The following is a 17,047-nucleotide window of genomic DNA, read 5'->3' as shown; positions in this document are numbered from 1 at the left end:
CGAACCAGATCCTCTCCTACAGTGGGCCCAAGGTCTTCATTCTCACAGTCCCTGCATCTGCCTTCCAAGACTTGGGCGGTGTGGTCAGAGCCTTTGCCAGTGAAGACCAAGGCAAAGAAGTCATTCAGAACCTCAGCCTCCTCCAAATCCAGAGTAGCCAGTTCTCCCAAGAGCTTCCTGAGGGGGCCTACATTCTCCCTAGTCTGTTTTTTTTTTGCTATGTACCTGTAGAATCCCTTCCTGTTATCTTTAATACCTCTAGATAAGTTTAATTCTAACTGGGCCTTAGCTTTCCTAACCTGGTCCCTAGCTTCCCAGACAACATCCCTGTACTCTTCCTTCCACCTGTCCTTGCTTCCACTTATTACAAGCCTCTTTTTTCATTTGAATTTTCCTCAGCAGCTCCTTATCCATCCAAGGAGGTCTCCTGGCCCTCCTGCTGTACTTCCTTCTGGTTGGGATGCAACACTCCTGAGCTTGTAGCAGGTGATCCTTGAATATCAACCAACAGTCTTGAACCCCCCTGCATTCTAGGGCTGTATCCCATGGAAACTTACTAAGCAGGTTCCTGAAGAGGCCTAAGTCTGCTCTTTTGAAGTCCAGGGCAGTGAGTTTGCTGCAAGCTCTTCTCACTGTCCTGAGGATCTCAAATTCAAGCATCTCATGATCGCTGCATCCAAGGCTGCCCTGGAGCGTCACATTTCCACTGAGCCCTTCCCTGTTGGTGAGCACGAGGTCAAGCATGGCACCTCTCCTCGTTGGCTCCTCTATTACTTGCAGAAGGAAGTTGTCTTCCGCACAATCGAGGAACCTCCTGGATTGCTTGTGCCGGGCCGCACCGTCCTTCCGACAGATGTCAGGGTGGTTGAAGTCACCCATGAGAACAAAGGCCTGTGAGCGTGAGGCTTTTCCTATCTGTCTATGGAGCGCTTCATCCGCAGGTTCTCCTTGATCAGGCGGTCTGTAACAGATCCCCACAGTAATGTCTCCCATAGCTATACTCCCTTTAACCCTGACCCACAAACTCTCTGTTAACTGCTCACCTGCCCCAGACAGAGTTCCATACTCTCCAGCCTATCCCTAACATAAAGGGCAACTCCCCCTCCTCACCTGCCAGGCCTGTCTTTTCTAAAGAGCCCGTAACCTTCCATTCCAACACTCCAGTCATAGGAGCCATCCCACCATGTTTCTGTGATGCCTATTATACCCCTGTAGACGTGCACACACCTCTAATTCCTCTTGTTTGTTCCCCAAGATAATTATTCCTTTTTGTAGATTCTCTTCTTAAGACCTGCCTAATCCCTTGAGCATGTGCTTTATGACAAATTTTAAAAGCCTCCTCGGGCCCTTTTTTCATGGAACATGCAGATCTACATTGCCGATTTATGGGCTGCTTTGCCCATCCAGAATGCCAACACTCTTCTGATTGTACCTTAGAGACTAAAATTCTTTTGGATGTCCACTGGCCTGGAAGCATGCCCACTAGCATGAAACTAAAAATCCTTACATTGTCTAAGCCCAATATAGTCTGAAGTGATATCCCCACTGCTGCAAACAATGAAAGACTAACAATCATCCCCATCTACCTCCAGAACCAACAGCTAGTGGAAAATAAAAGGCATCTTCATTTTAAACAATAGAGAAGTATATTTAAGAGAAAGTAAGAAACAATATTTCAAGCATGAATCATGCAGTGCAAATGGCTGCAAAATGCTACTGAAATTTTCAGAATAATCACTTAAAAACTTTGTTTTCTTGACATGAATGTTTATTTTTGGTACATTAACTTGGTATTTTTGGTATCAGTAGGTGGAATGTATGCTCTAATCTAAACTTCACATGAGTATCAGCTGGAACTTTGCAACTGCTTTCATCCAAACAGATGACTGTATTTAATACTGCAGTATAACCTTTCTTAGTCTCCAAAATAAATTTGCAAAGGGAGTGCAATACTCTGAGGATAATTAATGTGATAGGGAGATTTTTTACCTTGATGTCATTATTTGAAACTGACTAAATTAAATTTGTTTGCTAAGTAACCTGGGGCACCAAATGAAATTGGAGCCCTACTCCCTAGGCACAGAAACATGCTAGGTAGGAAACAAAGCCCTGTCACGAAGCAGACTATCCAAGAAGCCAGGGTGTAAGAAAGGAAGCTCTGTAAACCCTAGTATGACTGGCCCAAGTGCAACTCACCTATTTTACAAGAGCAAATACATAACAGGGATGGAAACTGAGCCATGACTACAGAAGAACCTCCACTGACCCCACTGGTTCTATACTTGAACTATGTCAGCCAGATACAAGACAAAACAGTGATGGAGAGCAAGTAAGCACCCACTGAAATGCTAGTCCGAGGACCAACTGTCCGCATTGACAGATGTGCTGTAGCGTTTTGACAGTGCAATTCCACTGATGTTCTCTCATCACCATTCAAGTACTGCTGAATAGTCAGTAAATTTGCCACGTTTTAAAAAAGCAAAGAAAGATTAAATACTTTGATCTATTAGTGTTGCACAGATTTTATGTTTATTATTTATCTCCATAGACAGCAAAAGCAAATAACAGTGATGAGAATTAATGGCCTCATAGCACATGCAAAATTTTCACTAGAAACTTGTGGATAATGGCGAGAAGTCAACTGCAAGGATGATTCCAGGCCAACTAAAGTTTAGTAAACATTCAGCATCTGTGCTTTCCTTTTGGTTTTTATTAAGCCGTAATGAAAGGGTTAAACACATAATTCTGTACCCCTTTTCCTTTTCTCCTTTCTGTTTTTCTTTTTTTAAAAAGAAGAGTCTCCCTAGAGGTCTCCCAAGGTCTGAATCTACCGCCACATTTAATCACTTTTGGTGTCTTTCCTTCTTCTTTGCAGCAATTTTGCCTGAGCACTCCTGAGACTGGTGTAGCATTACAGATTCATCAATGATTTGCTGCTTACTCTACATTATCCCACAAGTGCTGAGGCAAACAGTTCTTTGCCAGGATCAAACGATGTTCTATATTCGCCTGCAGTTTAAAATCTTGTTAATGTTGACACTTCTGATGAAAGCTCCACAGTGATCCTGGAATGAGCGAAAGCTGCAGGCTTTGGTGACTGCCAAATAAACAGGTACTCAGGGCACAAAGTTTTTTCAACGTCCTCTATAGGGGCATCATCAACTTAGGCATCATCTTTACCAGAAACAATGTCAAATAGGACACCTAACACACCCTGTCTGTGGGTGATGTTGCTGACAGGTAGCAGGGTGATTGTGCGGCTAAGCCAGTGTGTCCAAGAGAGAACTTTGCTCTGAAGTCAATTAACTTTAATGGAAAGACTCCAAATTACTTTGATGATCTTTGGACCAAGCTCAGTAAGAACTAATTACGTCTCCATTCTAAAGGCTAGTTGTCAGAATTATTCATGGATTTTTGTTTGTTTCTTTTTAATACTGGATGACAGGCTCTTTTTTAATTATTCAGAGGGACTGACATCACTTTGAAAGTCGAAAGTCACAAATACAGATCCCAATATTTAAAAAAAAGATAACTGCAAACAATAAGACAAGTAGAGAAATCTTACACACTGTGCAAATGTGATCCACTTAATGGGGACAAAGTGAATACAAACTACACTTAGTGACACCTGTAATCTAGTTCTGTGGTATTTGCTGTACTCCACAGCCTTACATGTGTTCAACATGAGTACAACTAGGTTTACTGACTGTAGCTTCCAGTTCTACCAACAAAATCAAGGACCAGAACTCGCCTCACTCCTTCTTCTTAAAACTCCTGACACAGAAGGAAGATTTTATGTCAGAAAAACTTACCACAGGAGAGAAGATACTTGAAGAAAGATGATAATACAGGTTCCTCACGTGGAAGCGATACCACAGCAAAAGGCTGAGCAGTCTCAGCACTTTGTAAGATTTATTTATTCTGACAGCAGATCATCACCTGCAAATCAAATTAAGAAATGTTCAAAACTTGAAAGTCACAAATTAGGCCAGGATGAACTGTATGATGTCATTTATCGAATGATTTTCATCCTATTTTTTTCCTTATAAATTGTCCCAGTAGGCCATGAATTTTTTTCCCCTGGACTTTCTCTATTACTAAAAATAATTGCTAAATCATTTCTACATCATGGTCAGTAGCTTAGTGCTTTTTTAAATGAAGTTTTCCTTAAACTGCAGGAAATACTTAAAAGTTCAAAGTATAATAAATATAATACCCTCAAATTGTATTTATAGCATACAAGACAGGAAACAGAGATGTAATTTGTCCCTGTGAACTGGTCAGACAGCAAAATGATGTAATTTGGAGTGTAGTCTTTAAAAAAAAGACCTAAAAGCTGCCTTTGGATATTAGAGTCCAATTCTCTCTGACGCTAACAAAAAGTCAAGCCATATTCTGTGAAAATGTGGACCTGCACCTTTGCTGATGAGCTCTGAAAACCTAGTTACAGAAGAGGAGAGTCTGTCTTTGTGAAATAATGGAGGGGATGAGAGGAAAGACATAGCTAACACCCTCCCATGATGCATACAAAGCTCTTTCTGTGGGCAAGGACTGTTCCTTCTTTCTCCCTGATAGGAACTAATCTCCCTGAAATACAAGGGAGGAAAAGAGGATAGTTGTTCTCCTCTCTTCCACCCCCCTTGTTCTCACCAAAGGGACAAGCTCAAGTGAATTCTAGCACAGAGGATTTCAAAAGGCTGTCCGCATTTGCCCCTTTGTCAGAGGCCACGTCAGCTGAAACGTGCATCTGCTCCATAACCCCTTCAAATCTATGCACACTTGTGCAAATCTATGCACACTGCTCTATGTGTGGACATGAACCTCTGGCAAACACATTTCATCTGAAGTGCTGGTCTGCAGAGCTGACTTGTAGTGAACAGCTTATTGCAGAACTATAGGTTAACTGCAGAGTTGTGGTGTACCCTGTACGAATCCAGGCTTCAGAAGCAGTGACACTGTTGACTTGAGCTAAAACTAATGAAGAAGTGGGCAAACAGCCTTTCTGAAACCCAGTTTCTCAACAGTCTTGTAGATGCACTGAATAACAGTTACTCAGCTTTCTAATTAATAGACAGACTATGCAAGAGATTTTGGGTTAATAAAAAGAAAAATTGGAAGAGCTCGCATGCACTAAATACCTGTGCCAACCCTAGCCTAAAGGCTAAATTATGATGATCTTCGCAACTTGTGTTAAAAATAACAAAAGAACTGGCACTAATTTATGCTCAGTCAATCAGAATGATCCATAATGGGGAAGTTTTCAACAAGGTGCCGGCCAACAGTTTTGATCTGTTTTAAAACAAGCCATCCTGGTCAGCCCTGTAGAGGCTAATGCTTCTAGCTTAATGACTCTCCAAAGAGGAGGAGGCATAAGAGATTCAGTGACTCAGTAGAGATGACTGCACAGACCTCTGCAGCCAGCTTGGAAATGACAAACGATTTGTTAATAGAGAAGCTTTATTTTTGTATTATTTTTTGCCGATGAAGTGAAAACAGAGCATTGATTAAGCAATCCAAGCTGAGAATGTTCTAGCCAAATTGGAAAGCTTTCAGACTGGCAGCTAGTTTCAAGGCTTTGAAATACAACTTCTGCTTGTTATTCAATGTTTAAAGATACCTATCCTAGAGTCTCAGACAGTAATAGATGTCAAGCTGACACTGTAGTTCACAGATGATTTTCAGTCGTGTGGGCCATGCCACATACACACCACTTGTGCTTTCTCTCTCAAATGCTAAAAACTGAAAGGATTAACAGAGCCATCAGCAAAAAAGTTCTCTGTACAAGTAGAGTACGACTGAAAAATACCCATAGCCCAACATGATCTTAATTCACCATTACCCTTCTCTTCTGCCTATCAGTTTAAGTCATTTGTATATAAATTCAGACTGAGCCTTTCATTTCACGCACATCATGAAGTTTCTGCTCAGCTCAAATTCTAAGCTCATTTCCTGTGAACTAATGTTACTGAAGTCACCATACCTATTCAACAGTAAATGAGAACTAGGTGTCTAGAGATAATTAAAAATATTTGTGGGTTTTTTTTTTTCCCTTTTCAGAGAAGAATTCAATTTTCCAGGGGAGCTTTAAATACGAGCTTTTGGCCCTCACATATATTAAATTTTGAGTGACTCATATTCTCATTCCCTCGTGTAGCTACGTTATTACACTGTATTTCCCTCAATTCATCAGAGAATAGATTATGTCCATAGCCATAAAGCAGAGATAGCAACACGTCACAGAAGATTAGGTCCAGACAGGAAAACAGGCCCCAAAGTAGAACAGGAGTAAAAAGCATCTAAATACTCAGAAGGTATTATGGAACCTTTTTGGAATTAAAAATAATCTGATTTTGTGGTTGAATATTTGGGTTTTGAGATGGGCTTTGTTTTTATTGAAATAAACCTGCAAAAAGAACATGCCTTTCACTACAAATCTCCTAATGCACAAATATGAAACTGCTGCAATGAAAAAGTTTCACCTTAATCAGGTCAGTCTGTTTGGACAGACTGCTGAGTAAATAGCTATGCCACATTATTTATATTGCAGCTTTTTCTCCAGAGCTAAGAAAAATCAACACAGATATATAAGCTAGGTCAAAAATAGCTATTATTTTTAACAAATAAGCATTAAAAGAAATTACGTGTTTTCCCAACTAGTGATCTGTACATTTCACACATCTGAATATTAAACCAGTTATTTTTGCCTCTTTGGTTTTAAATCAACACCCACCACTACAACAGGCTGTTAACAGAGGGAGTGTCCTTAATGTTAGTAGAATTGCTTTCCTGGGAAGTTCATGGAGGAGTAAAAATACTAAGGCTAAGAGCCTGTTTTCTGAAAAACTTGCTCAGAAAGTCAATACATATACTGGTAGGGGCAGCTTTTTATTACCATGATTTATTATCCTCATTTAACCTATTCCATCCACATCCTTGATGGAAAAGTTTCTAATTGTTTGGATACCAACTTCTTCCCTAAAAAAAACCAAAACCCAACAATCAGAAAAAGAGAACAAAACAAAGATTTGTGTTGGCTGTTTTAGAACAGAGATTGGGGAAAGAACATTACCAGTGGTATAATTATTTAGATTTTTTTGTTGTTTTTGATAAGAATTACTGAGCAAAAGATTTGTTGGGTGAGTAACTGCAACACTCGTGCCAGCGGAAACCTTCTTGTAGTGCTCTTTACAACACTGTGCTGGTACCTGACAATTCTGTAGGTATTCATAGCCTGAGTACCTTCTTGATCAGAATTTCTTTGAAATTCCTTAATATACCATTATGTGACCACTTCTATGAGATTTGTCGATGCTCTTTTGGTAAATATAATACATAGCTTCACTGCCAGAGACGTAAGTAATAGCTTTGTACATACATGAAATTACACTCTTCAAAACAAAATTTGATTCGCTTTTCTTTCCTATGACCCAGGATCCTGCCTTGCTGTGAAGCTGACACAGCATTAAGTACTGAATCACATCCAGATTCCTCACTCATCATCCCCGAATCTTTCTGACTACCCAGGAGTGACATTCCAGGTAAGTTTTATTGGTCAAACTTAGATTCACTGAGATGCTGCTGAAGTAAATGCATGTATTTATACGTGAAAGAGACCTGAACGCTTTTTTGGTTTTTTTTTTATTCCACAGCAAAAAACCCCACAACACTATTCAAAGTAGCTATGTCCATTAGGTTTAAAAAACCCCAACATTCTTTTTTCATGACCTCATTGCTTTAAATGTATTTCATAATTTATTTGTAGTAGAAGGATTTGGAAGTAGAAACCACAGGAGAGTCGTAATTCAGGTCACATTTGTGCAGCTCACCAGCTAATCTGAAAATCTAAATGTACAAGAGACTCCCTAATATCTTCTCCGAATTGTGTGTCATATTACTTATGAATAGGCTCAACCTAAAAGGAAGGTTTTTATGTACCAAAAATATTTTCAACATTGTCATTTACTGCTTTTCTCAGTCATTTCATGCTATTGTTCAAAATTTGTAAATTAACAGCCAGATCAGGTTTTGACCCATCCGCTGCCTTCTCCTTGCTACAGATTGAATGGCTAATATATACTCCACTACTGGATTGGCTAAACTTGGAACAAGTCCAGAGAAGGGCCACGGGGATGATCAGGGGACAGAAGCACCTCCCATATGAAGATAGGCTGAGAAAGTTGGGGCTGTTCAGCCTAGAGAAGAGAAGGCTGCGTGGAGACCTCATAGCAGCCTTCCAGTATCTGAAGAGGGCCTATAGGGATGCTGGAGAGGGACTCTTCATTAGGGACTGTAGTGACAGGACAAGGGGTAATGGGTTAAAACTTAAACAGGGGAAGTTTAGATTGGATATAAGGAGGAAGTTCTTTACTGCGGGGGTGGTGAGGCACTGGAATGGGATGCCCAGGGAAGCTGTGAATGCTCCATCCCTGGCAGTGTTCAAGGACAGGCTGGACAGAGCCTTGGGTGATATGGTTTAGTGTGAGGTGTCCCTGCCCATGGCAGGCGGGCTGTAACTTGATGAGCTTAAGGTCTTTTCCAACCCTAACTATTCTATGATTCTAAAAAAACACTATGTAGAGAGCATACTATGCTTTCTCCTTCTACCAACTACTCTGTCATATAGTGACAGATTATTAAAATAAATGAAACAGTAAGAAAACAAAATGAAATTTGTCTCTTTTCATTCCCAATATCCTACTGATATTTCCTTCTACTAATGACTGTAGTGGGTGAAAATAGGAAAAATCTCCCTGCAACTGATTGGAAGAGAGTCAAGGAGACTGGGTTCAGCTACTGGTCATGCCCTAGAGGGTGACACTGGCTTATTTCCCACATTTCACAGTGATCATAGAAAGATGATTTCTCCCTTTGGCCCAAATGTATTTTATGTACTTCAGCTGCAAGTTCTTTGGGGCTGAATATGGTTTTCCAGTGTTAATGCAATACAGCCATGATGTAACTTGAGACCAGACAAAAATCCAAGTAATAAGTAGTTACCAAGAAACTCTTTCCATGCAAAAATTTAGTTGTGTGAAAGACCATTTTCTTGAGCACTCAGTACAGTACTTGTACATCTGCAAATCACCAGGGTGCCCATTAAAATCTATTAATACTTTAAAACCAGAAATAAAACTTCAGCCAAGTGGCAAAAAGGCTATTGAAGAAATACTGGGCATCTGGACAAATCCCTGCATCCTTCAGTTTCCAAGCACTTCTTTTGATACTGCACATGCATCTCTTCAACAGCTTTTACAGTTCAGCTAAAAAGGCACCATTGTGTTAAAATGCTGCACCTGGTAAAAGTACTTTCAGGAAGGCAGACCCTGATTTGCAACCCTCTTCTCACACAAATAATCTTCACAGCTTTTATTATGACATGAGTAGGATTATTTATACAAGAGAGAAGCAAGATAGGCATAGGAACTTAAGAATTGCACTAACATAGTAAAGTATTGTAAAACGTCAATAAAAATGGCATTTAATCTCTCTCAAGTTATGTCTACTCTGTAGTTTAGATAAAGGACAATAAATTGAACAAGTAGCTTCTACAAAGCTGAAGCCAGCAACTAGTGGGACATTGTAAGAAGAGATCCCAGGTCTAACCTGAGTGAGTAACGGTGTCAAAAGTAAAGGTACTGGAAATAAGCAGAGTCCACACAGAATGCCAAAGGTAGTGTCCACAAGCTAGAAATATCTAAGAAGTCATAAAGTCTTAATTGCCAAGAACACAACTGAGTTGTACCTTGCAAAATATGAAAATAAATAGCAGAAGGCTCTTTGGCAGTATAAATAAAAAAATAAATAGACAAGGAAAAATGCTGTGCCACTGTGGAGGACAGATGCAGTAGAGATTAAAGACAACACAAAGAAAGGCCTCGAATACGTATTTTGCCACAGTCTTTAATCAGAAGGTTTCAGTTGAATTTAGAGACAATGACAGGGTGAACAATGAGAACGTGGGTACGCAAATAGAAACTACCACAGCTAAAAGCTTGACTCAAAAATTTAAATGCATCAGTCTTGGTGTCTGGTTTATCACTATCTCTGACTTTTAAAATCTTTCAACGTGTGGAATGCTGGTTCAGTGACAAATATTTTTAATAGCACCATCAAGTTAGGAGTGAAACTGTAAAGTAATAAACATGGTTTTTTTACTTAAATAAATAAATAATCTGTGAAGAAATATAAGAGGAGAAGGCAGTTGTGAAATGACAAACTCTTCCATTTGACCTCATTAGCATGAAAGGCCTTAAAATACATTTTAAGGAAGACAACATATAAAGATACAGATAGAAATGAAAAATTGAATGAAATGTAGCAAGGAACAACATACAAACTATCCATATAATTTTCTTGGATGAGGTAAGTGATTTTCTGAATGGCTGAAGTGTAATAGATCTCATCTTTCAGAACTTTAGGAAGGAATCTGACCCCATGTCATGCATTATTAAGAAATCTAAGGACTAAGGAGAAGACTTTTTTGGTGGTTAAAAAACAGCTAAAGAAATAGTAACAGATAAGTGCCATTAAGGAGGGACGAGTCAAATCAGTTGAGATTAACAGTGAAGGTCACCAGGATCCATCCTGGTGCTTCTGCTGTCCTTCCATAGTTCTTGATCATTGTGACCCAGGTACAATAGTGCCTGAGCACTCCTATATTGTCAATCCAGAAGAGCAGTGGAACTATACAAATAAAGCTGCTTCAAGCCGAGAGCCATAGAAATGGGGTAGTATGTGCAAAAAATCCAAATGTAACCTGGGAGATGACCAGGTAGAGACAAACGAGGACCATAGTTACCAATGAGAGGATGACTAAACAGGTAACATGATGAAAAATGCAAGTGAGACTGTAGGACATGAGGATGGAGATTTTCAGCAGAACCTGGGAGACATCTGTGATCACGCCCAAAGTGTGGGCTGTGCCTCACCTGAAATCTTATATACATTCAATTAAGATGAATTCAAATGAGGAAAAATGCAGAGTAGCTTCTAAAATTAGTGAAGAAACGGAGATCCTCCCTGCAAAGACCCTAACAGAGCTAAGTTGTTTAGCCTAGCAATAGAAGAGCTAAGTAACGATAGAACTAGAAACGCCTGGAGAAAGATGCCTCCAGGTGAGAGAAAAAGTGTTATGTTAAAGAGCAACAACAGTGAAGGGGAGGAGGTGGGGAGGCAGGAGCTGAGGGGGGCAGGCAGTATATATGCCACGCTTTCCTCTAGGCTATACAGAAGGGACCTAACAATAAGCCTATGAGTTTCTTAAACAGTCTCCCAGACAGAAGAGTTAAAGCAAAACTACATGTGGTTGCAGTATCACATGCCATAATGCTCTTTACAATTGCCTAGACCTATTGCTTGTTTCTACTGGTCCCAGAATGTCCTTCAGCTCTTCCATGAATACTGTAGTGATATTTTTACTGCTTTGACATTATTGGTGCCATCTTGGGGGACATATCCAAAAACATTTATCATTCCATTTTTCACATAGAGTCTTCATTACAAAATCCATGTAAAACTAATTACGCAGATAAAGGCTTCTGTGATAATGCAGGCTACTTGTAAGTGAAAATAAATAAATAGAAGACTGTACGGCCCAAGATTACTTGAATAGCTAGGGCTCACACAAACACAATCAACAGGAGCTTCAATTAAGAATAATTAAGTCTTTCTTGAAATAATCCAGATCAAACTGTGGAATTGCTTTAGAATTGTTATTAGCTGCTCAGATGAAGTTTGGCAGATGGGGTTTCAGTGCTCTAAAGCTGAGAAATTTAAAAGAAATAGTATATTGCTGCATTTTCAGAACTTGTGGCGAGATGAATTTATCCTGAAGAGAGTGAAGATTTGGCACTTTGAATGAGTAGAGAGGATCTGCCCAAAACATTCCTGTTTGCAGACGATGTTTTATTCACTTTGTCTTGGCCCAGTCAATCAACAGAGGAAGTGCAGCGGAAATAACAAAGCCTTTTCTCTATTTGCTGATAACATTTTTAGCACATTTGAGGAGAAATGTGAAGAAGCATGGTAGTTTCCACACCCCAGAAAATGTGTTGGACAGAGAAGACATTTGTACTTGCAAAATACAAAACAAAACCCAGGAAAATGTCTCCAAGAAGGGAATGTAAAACAATAACTCTTAAAATACATCTTAAGAAAGTACATGAAAGAACCTTTCCAGGACACAGTGCCTGTTTATACCCATTAAGTTTACATGTGTCTGAAAACAAATCACCGGATTTATACTAGGGATTAGTCTAATCCATGTTGTGTATCCAAAATAATAGATTCAAGGGATTAGCCAGGACAACAGTACTTTTATCAAACAGAATTCCTTTGTATCCATCCTCACATTATCAAAAATGTGTCTATCGCCTAATCATCACATCTCCAACTTTAACCTTTTGTCTTGACTGCAATCTCCTAGATTAGTGGTGATGTTCAGCCTCCTCAAAATCTCTTCTTTCATAAATTGACGATTTCCATGGTAACAGCTGCCGCTTTCATTCTATAGCTATCAAGAAAATATTATTTCCTTTACATCAGGCCAGGCTGGGTGTGCAACTTTAGCCTTTGTCAATGCTCTTTTCAGACAAAAGTGCTTATTCCAGAAGAGGAAACAGGTGCAAGCACAGTTCAGGAGGCAGGGAGGCAGTTGTTGGCTGATCCATGAAGCAGGATTGGCAAAGGTCTGAAAGGGAGCTAGCAGATGACCTACCTGCAATGCCAGTATGTTCTACAGCTGCAAGAGGGAAGAAAAAGCTCATTCAACAGAAGCCACTAAACTATTTTCTGTGGGATTTCTTTGATTTTTGTTTGTTTCTTTGGTGGCTCCACAAACAGTAGCACGACATCAGCTTAATACCCCCACAAGAATAGTTGAGAAACACTTAATGTAAATCAAAGGTTCTCACTCAAAGAACATTGAACTTAAGCCAAAAAGAACATCAATTCATTGCTGAGAAGCTGACACAGCTTTAATGATCAGTGTCCTCATCCTTAACACTCACACCAGTCTATAACCAAAGTCCTACTCTCATTTGAAGTCAATTCCCAAGGTAGAATCAATTTCAGTGTGACCAGCAAACATTCACAACAAAGGTACTTTGTCTCCTGCCAGTCATGTGAATGTTTTCTGGAAGTTTATCAAATTGAAGGCTTCTTCCAGAAAACCCATCTGTTCCATATGAACTCACTCTGACACCTTTATCTTCTTTGAAAAGGAAGGTTTCCAAGTTAATCTGTTAAGGTGAGAATGGATAAAGTGAGATTCCCATCTCCTTCTCCAGCAATCCACTGAAATAATCAAGTTTTCCCTTAGTCACAAATGTAAAATTGTGTCAGAAAATAGAGCTGCAATTTTCCAAAGTTAGTATTGCGTGTTCAGTTTCTTAAATTGGCCTTTAAAATACTTTTTTTTTTTAATGAAATTTTTAGCACTCATGTAAAGGATTGGCAGACAGCAAAGAGACAGAAAAACACAACTCTAGCAGCCTTTTCTTCCTCTCCTTAATTCCTCATTAACCCTTTCAACACAACACCAGGTGATTGCTTTCCTGGTGTACCAATACCTGTTGCTAATTAGACACTTTGAAAACTTGAACTCAGTTTGCATTTGGGTCTATTGCTTTAAACCAAAATGACCATGTTTTTAAGGACAGAAAAATCCGGCATCTGATTTTCTGAAAGTGAACAGTCAATGGCTGCAGATGAGCAACCTACATAAACTCTTTCTCTGCCCATTCCAACAGACGTTAAGATTGTTTAGAAATGGACTCACTTCTGACCCTCATATCTGAGCATTTATCATACTTGCACATCTGCAGATTTTGTTACCATCAGAAGGTACCAAACCCAATACCAACAGTAAAGCCCAAGGCTTCTCCCACTGTGGCCAAAAAAGCCGCTGGTTAGAAATGAATAGCAGGCTGTAAACATACTGCAAGCACTAAGCTAGTGTGTTTACATGAGTATCACAGAACCTGGATGCCATTCAGATTGAAAACCTAATTCTGTCACTAGATCATAATCCACAAAGGGCCAAATTAAAACTCTCAGTTCTGGGCTTAATTGGGAAACCCGGGTTTCAGTTTGAGCTCAGAGTCCTAAGCTCATGTTTATTTTCACTTCAGCTCACAAAAAAATTTGTGAATAATCCAGAACTGCTCATCCAGGAAAGATTCCAAAGGCTTGCCAAGTTCCAGACAATAGTCCATGGAAAAGAGGTCTGCTGGCAGGAGATGCCTCTATCCATGCTCAACTCACATGTGTTCCTAGGGTGGATCTCAAAAATGGAACACCCTTGGGAAAAGAAGGATGAGGGATTTAATTGAACCATACCTGTGAATGCCATGAATGATTTAATGCAAAGGAACAGCAAATAAATTACTGCAGATTAATAAAAAAAAGGAAATGGTTGGAAGGGTTGCCTGCATCACCTGCAACATCACAGCAACAAAAGCATTTTGAAGGACAACTCATAGACTCTTCACTGTAGATGTCTGCCGTCTCAGTAGTATTCTGATGCCACAGCCCAGTTTTGTGACAGAATTGTTATGGTATTACTTTGATACCCCACAATACTAGCCTGAACCCTGTTTGCTGCCTTCCTCTGTGGTCTAGCCTGACCTCCACCTGGGTCAGGTGGCTGGGTCCTGGAGTCACAGGAGGCATTTTCCACTTTCTTCAAGGGCTGTTCTTTCTCCCCAGTAAAACACCAGAGCAGAGCAGAGCTGCTGTACCTGTTCATTTTACAGGATTGGTAGACCCTAGAGAGTTCAAGGACCAGATGATGCCAAGCTGGAAAGTCCCATACTGCAGAAGGATAGAGAAGAAGCAATCCTGCTTCCACTGCCTTCCAAAATAAATCCTTAAAGGGTAAGTCCTTGTTTTTCTCCCACCCCCCTGCAACATCAGCTCAGATCTCACAGGAAGAAGGCTAGGGACTCTCCTGACCCACAAGTTCCACAAATCTCACTCACGCTTTGCTCAGAAATGTTAACAAAAGTGCCATATTTAGTGGTTTTACTTTTTTTTTTTTTTTAATCCAGTGATATGGGAGATCAAATTGTGTTGCTTTGTCTTCACTGCTTGTGTCTGACTTCTGGGAAGCAGTGCATCACAGGTGCTTCCTACCTCATGCCAGAGAGACATAAAGAGCATCCTTGCATCATTGTCTGAGCTTTGAGTTTTTCTGCATGCTTTTACTATATATTAATGGAACTCGGCCCACACCAATTGGTGAGCTAATTGCTGTCAGAGCAGATGGTAAGATAGACCTGAAAAAAAAAAAAATTAATAATAATCATTGCTTTTTTATCATATGAAAGAAATGTAAGAAGGAAAGGATGTCTCTTCCATTTCCTGAGGGATGTAACAAAAGTTAAAGCGAGCTTTTATGACCAGTGGAGTTTGAGGAACAATTATCCAGCTCCTGCAGATGCACACCTTACATCTAGCTCTATCTGATTCCCTGCTCTGTGGCTCAGTTTGCCTGTTGGGCATGTCATCTGCTGGGGGTTCACAGACTGCCAGCATGCTAGCTCAATCTGCTCCAGGCACCACTGTTCAGAGAGCAATGCTGTGAAGCAATCCAAGATACCAAAACCAGGAGCAAACTCATAAGGTAGTCATGATAAAGAGAGCATTTGTTTCTGCATTCTGCGCAGTTATCTTGAAGGGATGCTAGCACAGTAATGTCCTCTGTGGGAAACGATTGCTTAAGTGATAACTTTCCAGTGGCAGGCACCATACATATATAGCACTGTGCTATAAAAAGTAACAAGGGCAACAGAGGTCTACATGAGGATCGGACCTCACAACGTAACACTGCAGAAGAGATGCTGCACTGAAGGTATTCCAGCAGAAGGCTTCATATTTGGAGAAGAAGGAAGAACAATTTGCTAGTTGGCATTCCAGTGGTTAGTTGCTGGCCAGGATTTTGAAAGTTGCACATTATACTCTTAGTTTCACGAAGGTCACACTAGCAAACCGTTGGGACTTAACAGACCAAAGATGCGTTTTGCCTTTATTCCAAGGCCTTTTCTCCGATTTTAATATTGATGACAACAAAACAAACACCTCAATAGCTGCACAGAAAGGCCGATGCATAAACATGCCCTACTCAACATATGGAAGTAGTCTGAAGCCTTTCAAATCACTTATGTTTTCATGAGAAAGCTGTGGATATCAACAGCAGAAGAAAAAAACCTAAAAGGCAAGGAGAAAGCCTACATCCTACCATGCTAATTTGTATTGTTAAGAGAGGAAAGTAAACAGCAATGTTTGCTAGGCTGAGGATTTTCAAACGTTGTATTTTATTTAGTGTTTCCTTTCAAAAATAGTGGTTTAATGAATATGCAGCATGCAGGGTCTGTGGCACTGGTAGTGTATCCATCACCATGGTACCTGAGCATTCAAGCAAATGATTAACCAGCAGAGCAAATGAAACAGTAACATAGAGCCAACAGACACCCTGACAAGCTCTTCCTACATCTGCCAGTACATCTCTATCTGGACCTTTACTCCTTCAGGCTTTCCACTGTCCTAACTTTCAACCATGTTCTTATGAGAACCAGATCATTTTTTCAAACAGTGCTAAGGGATGCAGAGACCTCAAACTGGCCTAGGGAGAAGGGTGAGATTAATAAAAAAAGAAACCCAAACAACAACAACCAAACCCACAAATATTTTCACCAGGAAAATGCTTAAAGACACAGTAAAGAAAAAAGTATTTTTCATTTACACAAATTGACTGTGAATTGACAAATTTTGTTATGTTTGCCATGCCATCAGTCTGGCCACTTTAAAATGATTTTTCTGAAGAGGGAAAACAAGTCTTTTCTTCACTAAGGGCCAAAATGACGTTTCAGGAGACTGATGCAGACCATACATGAACACTACTTTTAAGCATTACTGATAATAACTAAAAGAATACATGAAAACCTATGGCTATAGGTCTTCTGTAAAAAGCCTGGAGATTGCATCATCCCCTCCTCCCCAAACTTCAGGTGCAAGTTAATGACAACTCTGATGATGTTTGTTTAACATA

The 17,047-nt window shown here is 39.9% G+C and overlaps 1 long non-coding RNA gene across 1 annotated transcript in view; it reads right to left on the bottom strand.

Moving 5' to 3' along the window:
* Positions 1-17,047, bottom strand: part of LOC134159715 (uncharacterized) — an 83,730-nt gene that overhangs the window by 59,288 nt on the left and 7,395 nt on the right. The window contains exon 3 of the long non-coding RNA XR_009963270.1: positions 3,813-3,939. This is a non-coding gene — a long non-coding RNA (uncharacterized LOC134159715). The remainder of the gene's footprint in view (positions 1-3,812; positions 3,940-17,047) is intronic.

Source organism: Pezoporus occidentalis, unplaced genomic scaffold, assembly GCF_034315485.1.
Source record: "Pezoporus occidentalis ecotype Australia unplaced genomic scaffold, CSIRO_AGI_Poc_V1 ctg15, whole genome shotgun sequence".
NCBI lineage: Eukaryota > Metazoa > Chordata > Aves > Psittaciformes > Psittacidae > Pezoporus > Pezoporus occidentalis.
The sequence above is the reverse complement of the archived record's forward strand: the minus strand, read 5'-3'. Positions and strand labels throughout refer to the sequence as shown.